This window comes from Apodemus sylvaticus, chromosome 7 (assembly GCF_947179515.1).
Source record: "Apodemus sylvaticus chromosome 7, mApoSyl1.1, whole genome shotgun sequence".
Classification (NCBI taxonomy): domain Eukaryota; kingdom Metazoa; phylum Chordata; class Mammalia; order Rodentia; family Muridae; genus Apodemus; species Apodemus sylvaticus.
The window spans coordinates 48,819,253-48,837,384 of NC_067478.1; the positions used below are offsets into that span (position 1 = coordinate 48,819,253).

An 18,132-nucleotide genomic window follows, 5' to 3' on the forward strand; every position below is an offset into this window, starting at 1 on the left:
TCTTTTTTTTAATCTCAATTATTACTATTATACTAATACTATACATCTAATTCTCTTTTAGTGTTCTCAAGACACCAGTGAAATTTCATGTGCCTTCTGTGGAAGAATTCAGTTAGACACAGAGTTCGGCTCATAGATGTTTCTAATCTACCATCTATCCATCTATCCCATATATATACATATGCATATATACATATATACATATATACACATATACACATATACACATATACATATATACATATATACATATACACATATACACATATACACATATACACATATACATATACACATATACATATATACATATACACATATACACATATATACATATATACATATATATATACATATATATATACATATACATATATATACATGTATACATATACACATATACATACATATACATACACACACACATATATATACACGTATATATATACGTGTATATATATATGTATATATATTATTGGCTGCTATTTTGAGACTAACTGGCTTTGCATTCCATTGCCTTGAATGACCCCTTGGTCTTCCCATCGTTAGCTCCTGGGATTAAAGTTGTGCACTACCACACCCAGTTCTGATGTTCACAATGATACTATGCTTAGGTAACATTTGTTGACTGTGTTTTTGGTGCCAATAGTCACCAGTGTTTAAATGCAATATATCAGAGAAAACCTAATGGTTCTGTGAGAGCCCATTGAGCAGCATCATGGGTAGCTGATTGTTGCCTTCAGCATCTGTGGCCATTTTGTTTTCTCTTCTCAAAATAAAATGGTTAGAAGAAAATCTCAGACAAAAATCTTATTTCCTCTGTGAGTTTTTCAGAGGGCAAGTAGCCTCAGGGATTCATGTGTCTGAGTTTTTTCACTGAACTAAAGCCTATAAACAGAAAAATGCGTGAATCATCTTGATTAATCTTAGTGGTTGCAACATGTAAGAAGTGTAATACTCACGCCGTGTGAGCCTTCCTCCGGGCTTACCCAGAGGTGTCCTACCTCCCAATGGCCCTGTGCATCCCTGCTCCTGTGCTGCGGATTCTCCTGGTCGGGCTGGGAGCCTGATGTGGTTGAAGTCATACAGTATACTTTTTGAGTCAGGATTCTTTCACAACCTTTTGTTTGAGAGATTTTATCTACATGGCCATTGTAACCATGTAGATAAATATCATTCTTAAAGCTGCACAGTATACAATTTTGCGACTGTCCTAACCTACCTCTTTCTGATAGCATCCTCCTGCATGATGTTAAGTTCCTTTATTCATCTAATAAAATATGCAATGAGGCTTAGGAGAAAACAATTTGCTAACTTCATGCAGACCACAAGTAGTGGCATTTGAACATTCAAGCCCCCTTTGCCTGACTCCAGAATCAGAAATAGTAATGACTACTTTCACCCAAGCCAAAACTGGTTTTGTTGATTTGTTTGGGTTTATCGAGGTGTCTATATAGCATTCTGATATAAACCTGTGTATTCTGTGGAGAAAAAAATATGATCATTATGTGGAGTTGTGTACCCAGCTTCCAGTTTTCAGATTTTTTTCTCTGTTTCCTAGAGAGTTTCTGTACAATTTTGTAATTTTGGTTTCTTTAAAAAACAAAACAAAACAGAAATATTGTAAGAATGTGTTTTCATTTTAATCCCATGTGTGGGATACAGAGCTGCTTCAGATTGTCCACAGCAGCTGACTATGATTTACCTCATGCTCTAGCAGGGGTGTGATTTTGCCAGCTGCAGATAGTTTCTGAGATTGTTTGACATTTGGAATTCTTGGGACTTTTCAGAGGGCATATAAATGCTAGGGGCCCAGGAAGGCTTGGGGAGTAGATATTTGTAAGTGGTTGTTGTTGGTTCCTGTCAATCACTGTTGATTGTTGGTTAAGCAAATATAAGTTAGATATTTTGACTGCAAAAATCAAATTTGCACCAAGGAACTCAAAGCCCCAAATCAGCAGGAAGTAGTCTGAAGATAATGTTACCCCTCTGCCCTCACTACCTATCCCTTTCTTCTCCTAGTGTTGAAAGTTTAAAAGGTGGAGAAGGGTGGAAGAAAGAGGAATCCACAAAGTAGCAAAAGACTGCCTACAAATTACACTTTCTTTCAAAAAAAAGCATTGAATAAGGCGCAGTAGTGCTCACCTGCAGTCTTGGCACTCAGGAGACAGGAGGGTGGACGGAGGCCTGCCTGAGGTATATAGTGAGATCTTGCCTTGGGAAACTGGGAGCAATAGCAACCACAAACAGTTAGACGTCATCTGCTACAGTTAAGAGTGTTGAGTGAGAGGGGTGTGGCGTAAGGAGAGGGAGCGGGAAGCAGGCACCGGAGAACGGAGAACGCTGTCCGAGCTCCTTGGAAGTTTGATGCTGGCATCTGTGGCTGCAGAATAGGATCCTGTCACCACATTCATGCTCCTTCCTTTCTTGCTCTCATGTTCCTTCGTTCTTTTTAAAAAATGATGTATGTTTTGTGTATATGAGTGTGTACATGCCTGAATGTAGGTATATGTACTATGTGTGTGTGTGTGGCACATGCTACAGAGGACAGAAGAGGGAACCAGCCATATTGGAACTGCAGTGGAGGAGAGTTGAGAGCCACCACGTGGTGCTGGGAACTGAACCTGGGTCTTCTGCAGGAGCAGCAGGTGCTCTTGTCTCTTGAGCTGTCTCTCCAGCCCTGCTTTCTTGTTTGCTTGTATTCTTGCCCTCCTCCCCACCTTTGTGTTTTTGGCTTTGGTTTGGTTTTGGTTTTTTAGCTTGGGAGACTAAGATAGAAGAACGAAAGGATTTGGGGCCAACCAGGGTTACTTTTGGTTCTCTCTGTCCATCATGTGGGTCTAGGGAATCAAATTCAGACTGGCATCGAGTGCCCTTGCCCCTGAGCCATCTCTTTGGAACCTCTTTTAAGAATCATTTTATTTCTTATGTGTATGGGTGTTTTGGTTGCATGCATGTATGTGCACCCGATGTGTTCCTGGTGCCCATGGAAGTCAGAAGAGGAATTCAGAGCTGCTGTCACTGGAGTTACAGATGACAATTGCCTTGAAAACCTGCTCCTCTGGACAAGCAGCCTTGCTTATAACCTCTGAGCCATCGCTGCAGCCCCAAGCTCTGTACAGACTTAATAGAACAATAACCAGATTAACAGGAAATGGAAAACCTGATTATATCCAGAACAAAAAAAAAAAAACAATCCAGCATTGTTCTGACACCAAGTAACCAAATATGAATTTCTATCTAATGCCAATTTGTTTTTTCTTGTTGTTGTTTGGGTCTTTGTGAGGTTTTGGTTATGAACACATAGCTCACAAACGGTTTTCAATTCTTATCAAACCACAGACCAAAAGTGAACTTTTAAAAGACATTTTTAGAATTTCCCTGAGCAGTAATTTTTTTTTAACTAAAGCAATTATTTTTTTTTCAGTCCAGTTTTCTCTTCTTTGGTGTTCAACAGGATTAGAGTTACAATGAGGCTTTTATTTTCTTTAAAACTATGCTTTTAATGAACTTACCTCTATTTCTGTCTTCAAAACAATGTACTTCTTTAGGGCTTGAGACATACCTGAGGATAGAACACTTGTTTAACACTCGTGCCCTGGATTCAAGCCCCAGTACCACAAAACAAAATATTTTTGTTGTTGTTAAAAGTGTTTGCATTCAGAGATAGCAAAGTCCATATGGTTTAGCTGTCAGAGATATGTAAGTAATGACTGTATTTACTATAATTACTGAATACAGAAGAGAACCAAGAGGTTCAAACCATACATTTTCACAACCATATTCTCTGACATAAGTCCTGGTTCTATACTTAACGACCGGTTTGTGACCTTGGCTCACTTGCTTTGGGTCGCTGTGCCTAGGTTTCATTGCTGACCACATGCAGACAATCATTCCTGCATTGTAAGATTGCCACAAGACTGACTCCAGTCGGTGCCTGTCAAGTGCTTAGAACTCTGCTCAGTTTCAGAAAGCATGCAATAGATGATAGTTTTCTTCTTTCTTTTTTGTTTTTAGAAATACAACTTTCTCTCTTTTGAGATTTTTACTTATTTTAGTGTGTGTGTGTGTGTGTGTGTGTGTGCCCCTGGAGGTCAGAAGTGGGGGTTTGATCTCTTGGAGTTAGCTGGAGTTCTCCAGGTGAGATGCCTGACATGGGGAACGCTGGTCCTCTGAAACAGTAGCAAGTGCTCTTAACTTTAAAATCATCTCTCTAGTCTCAAGACTTTAAGAAAAAAACATATGTTTATCTATCTATGTGTGAGTGTTTATGCCACAGAGCAGGTGAGGAGCCAGAGGATGGCTGACTGAAGTCAGTTCTCTTTTTCCTGCATGTGGGTTCCGGGAGCAGATCATCGGTCTCCATGATAAGTGCCTCTACCTGCTGCCACCTCTTCGGCCTGGGATGTGTGTTTGTCTGTTTGAGACAGGCTTTCACTGTGTAGCGTGCCTGTCCTCGATAGAATTCACGATGTAGACCAGGCTAGACTCAAACTCACAGAGACCCCACTCCCACCCTCGGGCCCACTCACCCCCTCGATCCCCCCTCCTATCCCTTTACCCTCTTCACTCCCCCCAACTTCCTCCACCCCCACCTCCCCATGCCCCACTCTCACCCTCCTCACTCTCCAGCAACTTGAGGAAGAAAAGGTTTATTTCTGCTATTAGCTTATAGTCTATCATGAAGTCAGCATGGAACTCAAGGCAGGAACCTGGAGACAGGAACTGAAGCAGAGACCATACGGGAATGCGCTTGATGTTTTATACAACCTGGTCCAGGGGTAGCACCTTCCTCAGATGGCTGAATCTTCCCACATTACTTAACATAATCAAGGCAGTCCTCCACAGACATGCATGCAGGGCAACTTTATCTAGACAGTACTTCACTGAAATTCTCTTTCCAGGTGACTCTAGACTGGGTCATGCTGACAATTAAAAATGACCATTGTGGTGACTTAAATATTTTTTGTGCTTCGTTTTTGTTTGTTTGTTTGTTTGTTTGTTGTTTTTGTATCCTGAAATCTATTGTTTTTACAGGGAATTTAAGCAACATTAAAGATGCTAAATTCATAATCTGATAGTCTCTTTTTATCATTTTATTTGTTATTATTATTGTTATTATTTTGTGGTTTTTTTTTGAGACAAGTCTCAGGTAGCCATCCATGGCTGACCTCAAACTAAGGTTGGTTTTGTTTATGTTTTTTTGTTTTGGTTTGTTTTGTTTTTTCGAGACAGGGTTTCTCTGTGTAGCCCTGGCTGTCCTGGAACTCACTTTGTAGACCGGGTTGGCCTCAAACTCAGAAATCTGCCTGCCTCTGCCTCCCAAGTGCTGGGATTAAAGACATGCGCCACCACTTCCTGACTTGTTTTTTTTTTTTTTTTTTTTAAGATTTATTTATTATTATATCCAAGTACACTGTATAGCTATCCAAGTACACTGTATAGCTGTCTTCAGACACACCTGAAGAGGGCATCGGATCCCATTACAGATGCTTGTGAACCACCATGTACTTGCTGGGATTTGAACTCAGGACCTTCAGAAGAGCAGTCAGTGCTCTTAACCTCTGAGCCATCTCAACCTAAGGTTGGTTTTGAATTGCTGATCCTATTGCCTTAGCCTTCCAAGTGTTAGGAGGATAGTCACGTGCCATAATACTTTACTTTCTTTCCATCACGGACATCTGTGCCTAATGATGATCTAGTTGTGTGTACAGAGCCTGGAAGCACTTTCATATGCTTGAAAGTTTCCTTTTTCTTTGAAAAATCTTTTCGGAACCATCAGGAGTGAATTGGCTTGTTTGTTTGTTTGTTTGTTTGTTTGTTTGTTTTTACAAAGGCAGAGATAGCTTTGAAAAATACACACACTCCCAACATCCATACCACACACAACAGTTTCAAGTTGAAAACTGCCAAAGAGAACTCTGGGACTGTATCATATCACCTCTGTAGGTTTATAAATGGCTCCAATCTGCAGTGCAGCAAAGGGGAGTGGAAACAACCCAGTGTGCCTGCGAGAGCCTAGAACATTCCAGCCAAAGAATATTGGAGCCAGTGTTTGGATTTGTTTTGTTTTGTATTATAGAAAGTGAGTTCTCTGATATTATTGGATATTCAGCAAGGAACAACAAGAGATATTTTCTGCTACTAATAGGCTTATACTTAAATCTCAGAGTTGGGTACTAAATAACAACAGGTCAGAATCTGTATGGAAAATTGATGATGAATGGAACCTCTCTAGTCTTGTATGTTGCCAGTGTAAACATATCAGTTAGTCATGAACGTATTGAAGAACATAATAAATTTTCAGGTTTGAAAATCACTAACTCACTATGGTTTTTAAAATAAAACAAGGGGGGTGGAGATCTAGATCTTGGATCTAGAGATAGTATGTTGACAGCTATTTCATTCACTTGCTTTTTCTCCAAATGGTAGCAATCTGTGAAAAAAATCTTCATGACTCCTCCTTGAAGTTGGGAAATTAAGCTTACTCTTCAAGAGGTTCCCAGAGTGCTCGCACTTAAGATTGTGGGAAAGGGTGCAGCTGAACAGTCATATGTGAGCACTGTGTGCCGAAAATCAGTCCTCGTCGGCTGTGCACAAATCACAAATTTCTAGTAATTTTTAATGGCACTGCTTCCTCTGTGGGTTATGTAGGAAATGCTTTAGTCTGAATAATTGTTCCTGAGGGAAAAGCCTTCTAAATAAATTCACACACACACACACACACACACAGAGAGAGAGAGAGAGAGAGAGAGAGAGAGAGAGAGAGAGCCTATGAACATGTGCTGTATGGAGAATACTAATCAGTTATATTTGTGTGCCTGGTACAATTCAGAACAGTTTAATCGGCTGGGTGTGTGGCTCATGCCTTCCTTCAGCACACAGGAGCTCAGGAGACAGAGGCAGGCAGAGCTCTGTGGCTTAGAGACCATCCTGGTCTACACATCCAGAACAGTCAGCACTACAAAGAACCTGTCTCAGAAGAAGAAACAAAAGAACATAGTTCGAAGGTGGCAACAGTATCTGATTATGTCATATCCTCTGCTTCGGCTTCCCACCACATTGTTTAGCACTGATAGCAATGGCGGTCAGCTAATCCAAAGGCTGACGTAAATAGCAGCAGGAGATTCACTTTCCATACTGCAAAACAAATCCAAAAACTCTTTATGGATATTTGTGGAAGAAATAGCCCCATTATTCTTTTGCTGGAATGTTCTAGGCTTTTATAGGCATACAACCATAACAACAACAACAACAACAACAACAACCATTGCTCTCTTGATGGTTCTGAATCATTCATAGCCTGGTCTCATAATTTCTGCCTATATCAGAATTTACTTTTAGGGACTGTGAATAGCAATCCATTGTAGGGACTGTGAGTGAAGTATCATTTATTGTTCTAGAAGATACAGCAACTTTCACATAAAAGCTTAACAGCAGTTTCTGCCTTTAAACATTTTATTTATTTATTGTCAATGTATATAAATGGTAAATGTATGTATATGCTATGTAGGCATGTGTGCCAGGGCATAGATGTAGAGGTCAGAGGGCAGCTTTGTGTATTCCTGCCATTTTTTTTTTTTTTGAGACAGGGTTTCTCTGTATAGCCCTGGCTGTCCTGAACTCACTCTGTAGACCAGGCTGGCCTCGAACTCAGAAATCTGCCTGCCTCTGCCTCTCAAGTGCTGGGACTAAAGGCAAGCGCCATCACTGCCTGTCTATTCCTGCCATCTTTCTGTGGGTTGCCGGTCCAGCGCTCATGGTTTACCCACGGAGCCATCTCACCTGTGTGCTCTCTCCCTCCCCACTTCTTCCTTCTCCCTCCCCTTACTTAACGGTTAGTTCAGACCTAGAAAAACTGAGCCTGAACAAATGAAATTTTAAAGGATGTTATCGAGAGTTTTGTCAGGGCAATATTCTTAAGACGAATATTCTAAGAAGAAGCCCTGAACACCATTGATTTCCCATATGTACATAGTAAATCTGAGGACTAAGCACACGTATTTTATAGATCTTAAACTTGGGAGGCTCATACTTTTCTATGATACAGAAGGAAGCAGAGGAAAAATCTCGAGACTCGAAGTTTATGTTGGAGGTGTTTGTTCGCTGGTTTTGGAGGATGGAGGGTTAATGGTGACTCAAGCTTGTCAACCACTAGCGAGGTCTCCAGTCGTGGTGTTTCTGGGGTGTTTGCCATGTGCTTCTTTGAATGAATGGCTTGAGTGGAAATAGTAAGAGTTTCCTTCCTGCCTTTACTTTCATATTCCTAGCGCTGTCGACATTCCTTTACGGTAGCCTTATTTGAAAAACACTCATATATACAGCAGGACACATCTTTTAAGAGTAAGGGATCAGGCTATAAATATAACTCTCTAATGATGAAAGCTGCTTGGATAGGATCTCTTACTGTGACTTTTCTCAACCGTTGCAGCGCACTATTAAATGCATTAAAAAAAAATCCAACACTTATCTAAGAGTCTAATTGAGAAGAATATTGCCTTGGGAAATGGCTCTGCCCAAGACAACTGCCGCTCTGTTTCTTCTCAGATTTAAAAAGCCAAGTCCCACTTCGCTGTCTGCAAACAGTAATTACCTCTGTGAAATGTGCAGAGGTCCTTAAAAGGGTCTGCCGGCTTCCCGGGATCTTTCCGGGGTGAGCGGGGATGCGGGGCTGATAACCCAGCTGCCTAGGAACTGAGCAGGGCCGGCTGCAAACTTCTCAGCTGTTGACAGGCTGGCCTCGCTGAGAACACTGGTTAAATATAGCACGCGCAGCTCAGCGCCCCAACAAAGTCACTGCGCTGACAGTGTGCGGGGAGCAGCAGAAGAGAAACCTAATCTCAGAACCCAACAACACCTAGCAACAGTTGAAAAAACTTTGAAACAAAAGTCGGGGTGGGAGATAGGCGACTTCCAATTCCTGCTGATCCTGACTGAAGGAGAAGCTGCAGCTACTCTGTCCGTTTCCTGTATGACTTCAGCTACTGGCTAGTCCCAGCAGAGTGGGAAAAGCGTTTTCCCTCAGTCTTCTTTTGGGCTGGCTAGTTTTTCAGTACTCAGTCTTGGGCTGTGGGACAAGCCACTGGGTTCTTCAAGGGATAAACCAGCGGAGAAAGAACACACCTTTGGTTAAAGGAGCCGACAACAGGTAAGACACCCCCCACCCCCACCGCAAGTAGCTACTTACTGTTAAAAAATCTGTTTCCACAAGAAGAAGGTTCGCCCCAATTCTGCTTTGTCTCTTTCTCGGCCCCTGAACATGTAGGAATTATTAGAATCAATGTGAATTATTTAAAAAAACAAAAAACAAAAAACAACTTTTCTCTTTCTCACAGTCATACCGATTCCCTTTTAAAGACAACATTTTGTGATGTCTTAATAGTCGTCAAGTTAGCCCGGCTGAGTTATTCATGTGTCTGCAGGTAATAGAAATTTGTAGAACTAGGGTAGCTAGCTAAGCCATGGAGGGGTTGTTTCCCCAGGGACAAAATAGCTTTCATTTACTGAAACTAGCTAAGCAGCTTGTGAGGTAACTGAGGAAGTCCTGTATGCTGTCCCGTGTCGCTGTGCCGTTGACCTGCTTTGTGGGCTCGGTGGTTTGCTGGGTTCTCTGATTGCACCGGGACACCTTGTGCCGGTTCTGACCTCATTTTCCTGCAGTTGCCCAAATGCATCTGACTCGCACAAAATATGCCTGCTGCTGATTCACTGAGAATGTTGTGTTACTTAAACTAATTAAAGTGAGAGATTGCCTTAGTGCAGATAATAGATTCAGCTTTAAGAATATTTTTAGGAAAAAAAAAACCCTATCTTTTCGTAAGCTGCGTGGGTGTAAGAGTGTGTTTCCAGTTGTGTGAAGGAAGTTCTGGTATCCTCCGAGGGTGTATTGTCTCCCCTTCCAGGAGGTGATATGCACTTTAATCAGAATTGCTTACACAGAAGAATCACTCAGCACTTGTGGCTACAAACCACTGATACAGTCAGTATTGATTCCTGGCGGGGTGTAGTTGGGGCCAAATTTGCATAAGAGGATGGATTATTTTTCAAATAATTCAGAGAGTTTGGATGAATAAATCTAAGAATACTATCAAAGAAAATACTGAAGAACATTTTTTAAATCAATGGAATGCAGGACTTGGAAGCTCATGCTTGTAACCCTGCAATGGAGAGACTGAGGCAGAAAGATTGCTGTGAGTTCAAAGCTGACCTGAATGACATAGTAGCTACATAGTAAGTTTTAGTCTCCTCTGGCTACAGAGCAAGACTCTGCCCTTAAAGACAAGACAAAACAAAAAAACTTATTTGTGTTTATATTGTTAATGAAAAAAAATCTAGGGACGTGAGAGATGGCTCAGCAGTGAAGAGCACTGGATGCCAGCGGACCAGGGTTCGATTCCCAGCACCCTGGCAGCTCACGACTGTCTGTAACTCCATTTCCAGGGGCATCTGACACCCTCACAGAAGCATACATGGTAGGCAAAACACCAATGCACACAGACTAAATTTAAAAAAATCATTTAAAAAAACCATAAATCAGTTTGGAAACCTCTTTTTGACAAATGACAATGTGTAAGCCTTTTTAGCAAATGTTCCTATAGTTGACTGATGATTAAAAACAGTGTGTGTTTAGGGAAAAGAAATAATGCTGGCATTTCAATGCATATCATGCTACATAGTTCTGATTATGTGCTTGGTTTGCAAAGTAAATGAAGCTAATCCTATGCAACTGACCTATGCAAATGACAGTGTGTATGCTGGCAGCATCCAGGTTGGGGAGGAAACTCGTGGCATTTTGCTGGAGATGAAATACCTTTGTCTTGAGAGACTTATAAAAACTCAGAAGTACATGGTCTGCACCTTCCTCATCTTAATCCTAGGAAGGGTTACGTCGCTGGCTTCCACGTGCCTGTGGAAGGTCAGAATCTACCATCAATTTGAGGCACTCAGTACTCTCAGGCATCAGTGAGACACCTTTCAGATACCAGCACAGTGCTCCACCCTGAATGAAAGGCATGTCTGCTGAAGTGGAGTCTTGAGTATCATTAATCGTTTTCATAGTTCTAAGCTTCCTCTGGAGAATCAAGAAGTGCTGAGGTTAAACCACGTGGTTCCCTCCGCTGTCTGAACAAGATATCACAGTCCATGAGTACAACATCCATTGCCTGAATTCATTTGAGTGCACGTTTGGGTGCTGTTTTGGAGTGTCCGCTCTTCCCTTCCCTCATAAGAGCGGTTGGACTTCACGGATGTTCTCCTTAGCTCTTGCCTGGATATGCTACTGCTGCCCACTTTCAGCCTCATTACCATGAAAACCTTGCTGCTGGTGGCTGGGGGAAATATCTTTTCATTTCGCTGTGCTTGTCTGTCTATGCACTGAGTATCCAGTGGACAACCAACTCCTTGTTGCTGCCAATCACCAAGGCTGGACATTTTGAAAACCTTCCATCACCTGACACCCACTTAACTTTTCCAGTTTCATTCCCACTACTCAGCAGTAAGGTCTCTTGGCTTCAGGCACTTCAGGTTATGGACCATTCTTCAAAGACAGGCACAGCGGACATTTGAAGACTGCCCTTTCTCTTGCCACTTGCCTTGCCTGGGACACACTTACTCTGATCCTGTAGAGTAATGGTCAGACTCAGACCATTACCTCCCATCTTCACAGTGATTTTGGAAGTGACTCCTTAGTGTGAACCCCTAGACCTGTGTGAGTTAGCATCCTTCGAGGTAGGCTTGGCCTCATTCAGGCTGGGCTGTTTTATGAAATCTTGATAGCTCTGGAGTGTCTTGGCCCCATGTACACAGTGGAAGGTCTATTAACTCCCTAGGTTCCAGATTTCTAATGATGACCACGTGAGGAAGTGTAAAATCAAGAAAACCAATTACAAGTATGGCTAAAATTGTCTTACCTAAATTTTTTCTCACTGGAAAATCTTCATAGTTTGCCAAGTTTAACAGTGTTTACGCATCACACAATGAGGATGATATTACACGCCTCACCAATGATACCAAAAGGACATCTATTTACCTACATTCTGTATATGAACCTAAACTTGCTAAACCTCTAAATTTTGTAGCTCATATTTTTTTTTAAAGTTGTCTTTTAAGGCTAGATTTTGTGTATGGTTACCTTTGGTCAATTCACTTAAATTTTGACTCTCTGAGTCATGGATTAAACTCTGGCCATGAACAACAAAACATTTAAATATCATGGTCATTTAAAATATTTTCTTCTTACGTATTTAAAACACAGATGTTTCTTGGTGCTACTTTCAATGGTTCATGAAAGCTGTAGCCTTGCTGAGAGAGCGCACGAATGCACAAGGCCTTTAGAAGCTATTTGCTTCGGATTCACCAAAACAAATGGATTCTTTTCATATTCTAAGGTGCTTTTCTATTGGGATTTGTGAAATAGTTAATACATTCATTAAGCAGTGGTCTCTGCCTGGTTTATAGTTTTTAGTTATTCTTTAGGAGTGAGATGTTTAGATTTGTACATTCTAAGCAGTATACATTGTGCTATACTATAGTTTTGTTTTAGATGCACATTTCTCTTTAAAATATTTTTATTATTATTTTTAGTGTGTGTGTGTGTATGTTCTTGTGTGTGTGTGTGTGTGTGTGTGTGTGTGTGTGTGTGCATGTGCATGCAGGCGCCTGGCAAGGCCAGAGGCACAGGATCTTGCAGGAGCTGGAATTGTAGGCCATTGTGAGCTGTCTGACACAAGTGCTCAGAATTGAACTCATATCCTTTGCAAGAAAAATATGTGCCCAATATGCAGCACCCCCACCCGAGACTTATTTTTTACTTGTGTTAGTGTGTTTGCATCTGTGTGAATATCTGCCACATGGGAAATGATGCCCGAGGAAACCAGAAGAGGGAACTTACTTCCCTGGAACCTTGGGCTTCACACTGAAACTGCTTACTTCTGGGAACTGAGCTCTGCAAAGTCAGGGAGTACTCTTAACTACAGGGCCTTCTCTCCGGCCTACAGATGAGCATTAAAATAAGAGACAATAGTAGGATAATAGATATCTCAGATTTAGAGTATTATAGAGTTTAATCCACACTTCATGTTTTCAAATAAAAAGCTATGGGTCTGATAGGCAAGCTTAGGTTAATATCTACTTTAACAAGAATGGCTAAAAGAAAAAAATATTGGAAACAACTTAGAAAAGTGATGTAAACTCTACATTATAAATTAATTTATGCACTGGGCATGGTGGAGCACGCCTGTAATCCCAGCACTTGAGAGGCAGAGGCAGGTGGATTTCTGAGTTCGAGGTCAGCCTGGTCTACAGAGTGAGTTCCAGGACAGCCAGGGCTACACAGAGAAACTCTATCTCAAAAAAACCAATAAACAAACAAACAAACAATATGCAATATTTTAATACATGTCAACAAAATAAAAGATAAGCTAATAAAATACATTTTGCTTCCTTGAATCTGATAAAAGATCTAACAGTAAGGACCCAGTCGTGGAAGAGGAGTCAGGAACAGCAAGTAACAGGCAAGCCTGGTGACCTGGGCTCAGATTTCAGTTCGGTTCGCTTTGGCCTTGGACAGATTCCCTGTGCTTTGGTTTCCCTACCTGAGGGTTACAGTGTTTTGTCCTCATAGAGTTGTGTGAAGATTGAACAGCTAATACCGTAGGTATGTGTCTGATAGGTTGTCCAATAAATCTAGTCTCACCCCCCCTCGTCACATTTTAAGTGTAATTATTTTAATCCTAGTTGCACACTAAGCTCTCCGATAGCTTGTGTAAACTGAAGCTCCCCTTGGTAAGAAAGGCAGGAGAACTCATTCTTTACATTGGAATCTGGGTTGGGACATTCTCTGCTGCCGGGTCCCCTAAACAGACACAAATTGAAGAGCAGCCAATAATTCCAGATGGAATTTATGCTGCAACCCCCAACCCCACCCCCACCCCCTGTTATCACTCAGCAGTCTTGTGTCTTCTAGAAGCATTACTAAAAAGGTTAGAAAATCACCCACAGGATAGACTGTTCTTGTTTCTATATTTGCACTTGGAGATAAAATGTCTTTATACTTAGGGCTTGGCTGTCCCTTCCCCATCTAGCTACAGTGGGTTTTGCATAGCAGTGACGACTATGGAGGGGATGATATTCAATTTACTATTCTTTATTTCTTCCCTTCGATGTTTTTTTTTCACTAACCTGGTAACAGATAAACTGAAAAAAAAAAAAAAAACAAAAAAAAAAACAAACCAAAAAGGGCGCCTCAGGCTAACTTTGACCTTACCAAGTTGACATAAATCTTTGCTATTCTTTGCTCTTAACTCTAGTCAGTCTTAAACATGACAAGAAAGTCTACCACCAGACAAACAAAAGTGGCGTGATGTTACAAAGATGCGAGTGCATATGCGGTACATCGTATGCACCTAGTTTAACAAAAACATAAGAAGCACTCTCACCGGGGGCAAGTTTCTAAGTCGCAGGAGTAGCAGTAAGCTTTGTGAGTGATGGCTATGGTTTAGACGTGCCAATTCTATTCCAGCTCCCTAGTTGGCAGGAAGGGTTTGTAATGGAGATGCGGCAAGGTGGAATTGGGAATTATTGTTCTCCAGTGGAGACCTGGTGTGAAGAAGGAAAGAATGAAGTGGGGAGGAAGACATACATGTGGAAAGATGGGGTGGGGTGGGGTGGGGTGGGATGGGGGTGGAGATGGGAAAAGCCCTGTTCTTGGTTTTGCAGATACACTGCAGAGGTTCTAAGGCCAACATATAAGAGCTCAGAAAAGCATACTGAGTTATATTATTTTTCCTTAAATGGTCAATCTCGCTCTTTCCCTAACAAGAACAGGGAAGGGTGGTTGGCAGAATGCAAGTCTCCCTGGTAGGAGCTGGAGCAGTTTCATTTTGAAGGCCAGGCATTCTGTGGCAGAGCTCAGGAGGAAAGTCAACCCTGAATTGAGTCGTGTGTTACTGTTAAACATCTGATGGACAACTTGAGAAACTCCGGACAGAGAAATGAAGCTCTGAGACGTTGCTAGTGCCCTGTGTTCCCCACCCCTGCGGGCTTCGTTTAAGCCCCAGTGACACTGAAGCATGGGGTGCGTTTGTGCTGCTTGTCCTTTTTTGGGAAATGGTGTCAGTGTGTAATACTGGGTGATTTATGTGTTTCTGGGGGCCTGTGGAAGACAAACCAAAGGATATTTTAAAGCTAGGACAGAATTTATCTCAAGTAATTTGACTTGAATTGAGCATTTAAGGTTTAAGGATTTTTCCAGTTAAGTTTCTTGCTTAAATGCTGCTACCTATTGTTTTATCTTAAACAAGTAAACAATACTTGTTGCACTGTGGTTGAGGACCTTAAGTGTCTGCACTGAGGAATAGCTCTTTTTCTTTTATCATCATTGTAGCCGTAGTCCTCCCAGGACCTCAAATAAATGAACTATCTATTCCTGATTTTCGTAAAGAAAAATGTATAGGAAAGCCACAAAATGGATATAGGAAGGTACGTCAAATACATTCTTAAAACATTTTTCTTTCTGAAGATTTGAGACCAGAAGATGACTTGATTGAAAACAGTAGACTTCTGACATCATCAAGACAATCAAGTTACTGCCAACTTGTTTGTCTGTAACATTTTTGCAAAACTAATTCCCCCCACAGACGCACATGAGTCACAGGCAACACAGTAATAGGGATAAATTAACTTTCTTTTTCTTTAATATACTTACGTCTTGAGTAACTCATTTTAGAGCTTTCTGCCTGGGCTGGTGAGCTATGGAACAACAGGAAGGGAAGAGGCACTTCTGAGTTCATAATGCTATTTCAGTGCGGCAGTAGAGGCGCACGAGGAAATGACACCCGGGCCTGTGTCTGGAGCCTGCAGTTACTGTGACAACAATGAGATGAAAATGAAAACATAGATGGTCAGCTCCCTGGGGAGAGCCAGCAAGCCCCACCCACTAGCTTAGAGTTCTCCCAACTAGCCTCTAAGTCTTGAGAAGTGACATTGGAGGTGTTCAAGGCTCTGAAGGGCAGCCTGGTATTTCTTGATTTTCCCACGCCGCCCTATTGGACGTTATCTGCTGTGTTGGGAGCCACCAAGCCAGATGAACCAACAATCACAGTGTAATGCTTGCTCTGCTCTTAAGTCAGATGGCTGGGCTCATGGGGTTCATGCCTCAAGGGGTGTCCCAACTTCAGTAAGACACTCTCACCTTCAAAATTCTGCCCAGTCAGCAGATACCCAGCATACTGGGTGCTTCACCAGTTTCTGGGGCACTCATGTCCCAAGTTTGGCAGAATGATCTGATACATAATATAGTGATAGCAGTGGCTCTATGTATTACCATTTACAAGTAACCACATGTAATATATGCAAATAATGATAATAACAGTCAGTATACACTCAAGAGCACTTTGTGCTTTGCATTACATCAAGTATATCATGTGAATGGTTTTATTTGTTTCTTTCAAAAGCTCTATGACTTCACCTTCAATTTTTTTAAGTGTTGGAATTCAAGCTCAGAGCCTCAAACATACTGGAAAAATGATCTACTATTTTTATCCCTATCTCATAGATTAGGAAAATAAAGTTTATACATGCTAAATAACTTGCCCAGTGGTAGATATAAAATTCAAATTCAGGTGATCTGTCCTTTTTTATGCCTTAGTTCAAGCATCTTTTTGAAATGTGGGAAGTCTCTCAAGGAATAACCTCCACACCCAATGCATGAGCTGTGTTTTAGGAAGAGTATAGAATTCAACACTGAAGGGCTTAGCTGCCACTATAGTTGCTGAAGGTTCACCAAGGGCAAAGAATCAACAGACTGAGGGGCCTTTCACAGAGCTCCCAAAGCAGTACAAAAAAGCTTCAAAGGCTCATGAAGTTTAATAACCCAGGGAGAGGTAGAAGACCTGGGCACAGAGTGCAAAAGCAAGTCTTAGTCACTGATTTGTCTCTCCCAACACAGTTTGGGTACTGTCAACTGGCAAGAAGTTGTCCCATCAAAACCAAGCAGAATGGAGCAGAGCGCCTGACAGTTTTCAAAATTTGTGTTATTTGAGGCAAGGTCTCACTATGTAGCCAAGGCTGGCCTAGAGTTAGTGATTCTCCTGTCTCAGCTTCTTCTGTTCTGCCATTAAAGGTATGACCCGCATACCTGACACTCTGCGACCGGTGCATGTCTATTGTGAAGCACAGCCAAGACATTTTACTGGGTACTTCTTTCAATCTTTTATCTTCTTAATTCAAGAGTTACATGATACTAAATATCCGACTGTCCAGAAATAATTGAAAATGTTTAGTTTCTGTTCATCTGTTGGCATTTAACTTCTGGGTTGTCTGAAGTAAAAGGAAAACAATTTGAAAGGGGGAGAGGAGTTTTAATATACTATTTATTTTTATTATTTTAGTTTATGTATATATGTATATACCTGTGTGCAGGTATGCTCATGTGGCTGCAGGTGCCCATGGAAGCCACAGTTGTTGGAATCCCAGGAGCTGGAGTGACAGGCAGTTGTGAGCAGCCCAATGTGTGTATGTGCTGAGAACTAAATTTAGATCGTCTGTAAGAGCAGCAAGGGTTCTTAACCACTGAGTCTTCTCTCCGTGTTGCTAGTAAACATTTGATGGAAACATTGTTTCTTCTCAAGCCAGAATAAGAATAAAGTATGTAAATACCTTATTTTCCCAGTGACTCAAATAATTCCCCAAAGAGAATGTTTCACATAGAATGAAGATGCATAATATAACTAAGTTCTGCCTTCCGGGAGAAATTCTGTAAGTTGGAAGCAGTGTCTTGGCCACTGTGTGCCTTCTCCCTACATCCACTCACTAGTGTGCTCTTAGCTAGTGCACAGGATTTGCACTGTAGCTTGCAGGCTGAACATCTTCCTGAAGCCAAGCTGCTGTTTCCTTTGCGGCATAGACCCGTTTCATACAAGATGATGGAAAAAAATTAAAGGCAGAGATGTGATTTTCTTTTTTGTCATCAAGGCTTTCTGCTTCATTTGTACATCCCCTTGTGACAAAATCAGAATTCCTCCCATTTTCCTCTCATGCCTTTGAGCTAAAAGACAACATTGTCGAAGGAGGAAAATACTTAAGTGTTCTCTTCTTTGGAAATAAAGGGCTTGACTGGTTGGCTTCCGGAATCTT

General features: G+C 41.4%; 1 protein-coding gene and 1 long non-coding RNA gene across 3 annotated transcripts in view; one reads left to right on the forward strand and one right to left on the reverse strand.

Annotated features, from left to right (window-relative positions):
* Positions 1–3,515: 3,515 nt before the first annotated feature.
* Positions 3,516–9,404, reverse strand: LOC127688776 (uncharacterized). The gene is made up of 3 exons (XR_007978755.1): positions 9,342–9,404; positions 9,188–9,253; positions 3,516–3,565 (listed from the first exon to the last, which is right to left on the reverse strand). It is a non-coding gene; the product is annotated as an uncharacterized LOC127688776 (long non-coding RNA).
* The window catches only part of Filip1 (filamin A interacting protein 1), a 157,118-nt gene continuing 147,764 nt past the window's right edge, over positions 8,779–18,132 (forward strand). For both annotated transcript variants that reach the window (XM_052187751.1, XM_052187750.1), the window contains exon 1: positions 8,779–9,148. The gene's annotated coding sequence lies outside the window, so the exon portion shown is untranslated. The remainder of the gene's footprint in view (positions 9,149–18,132) is intronic.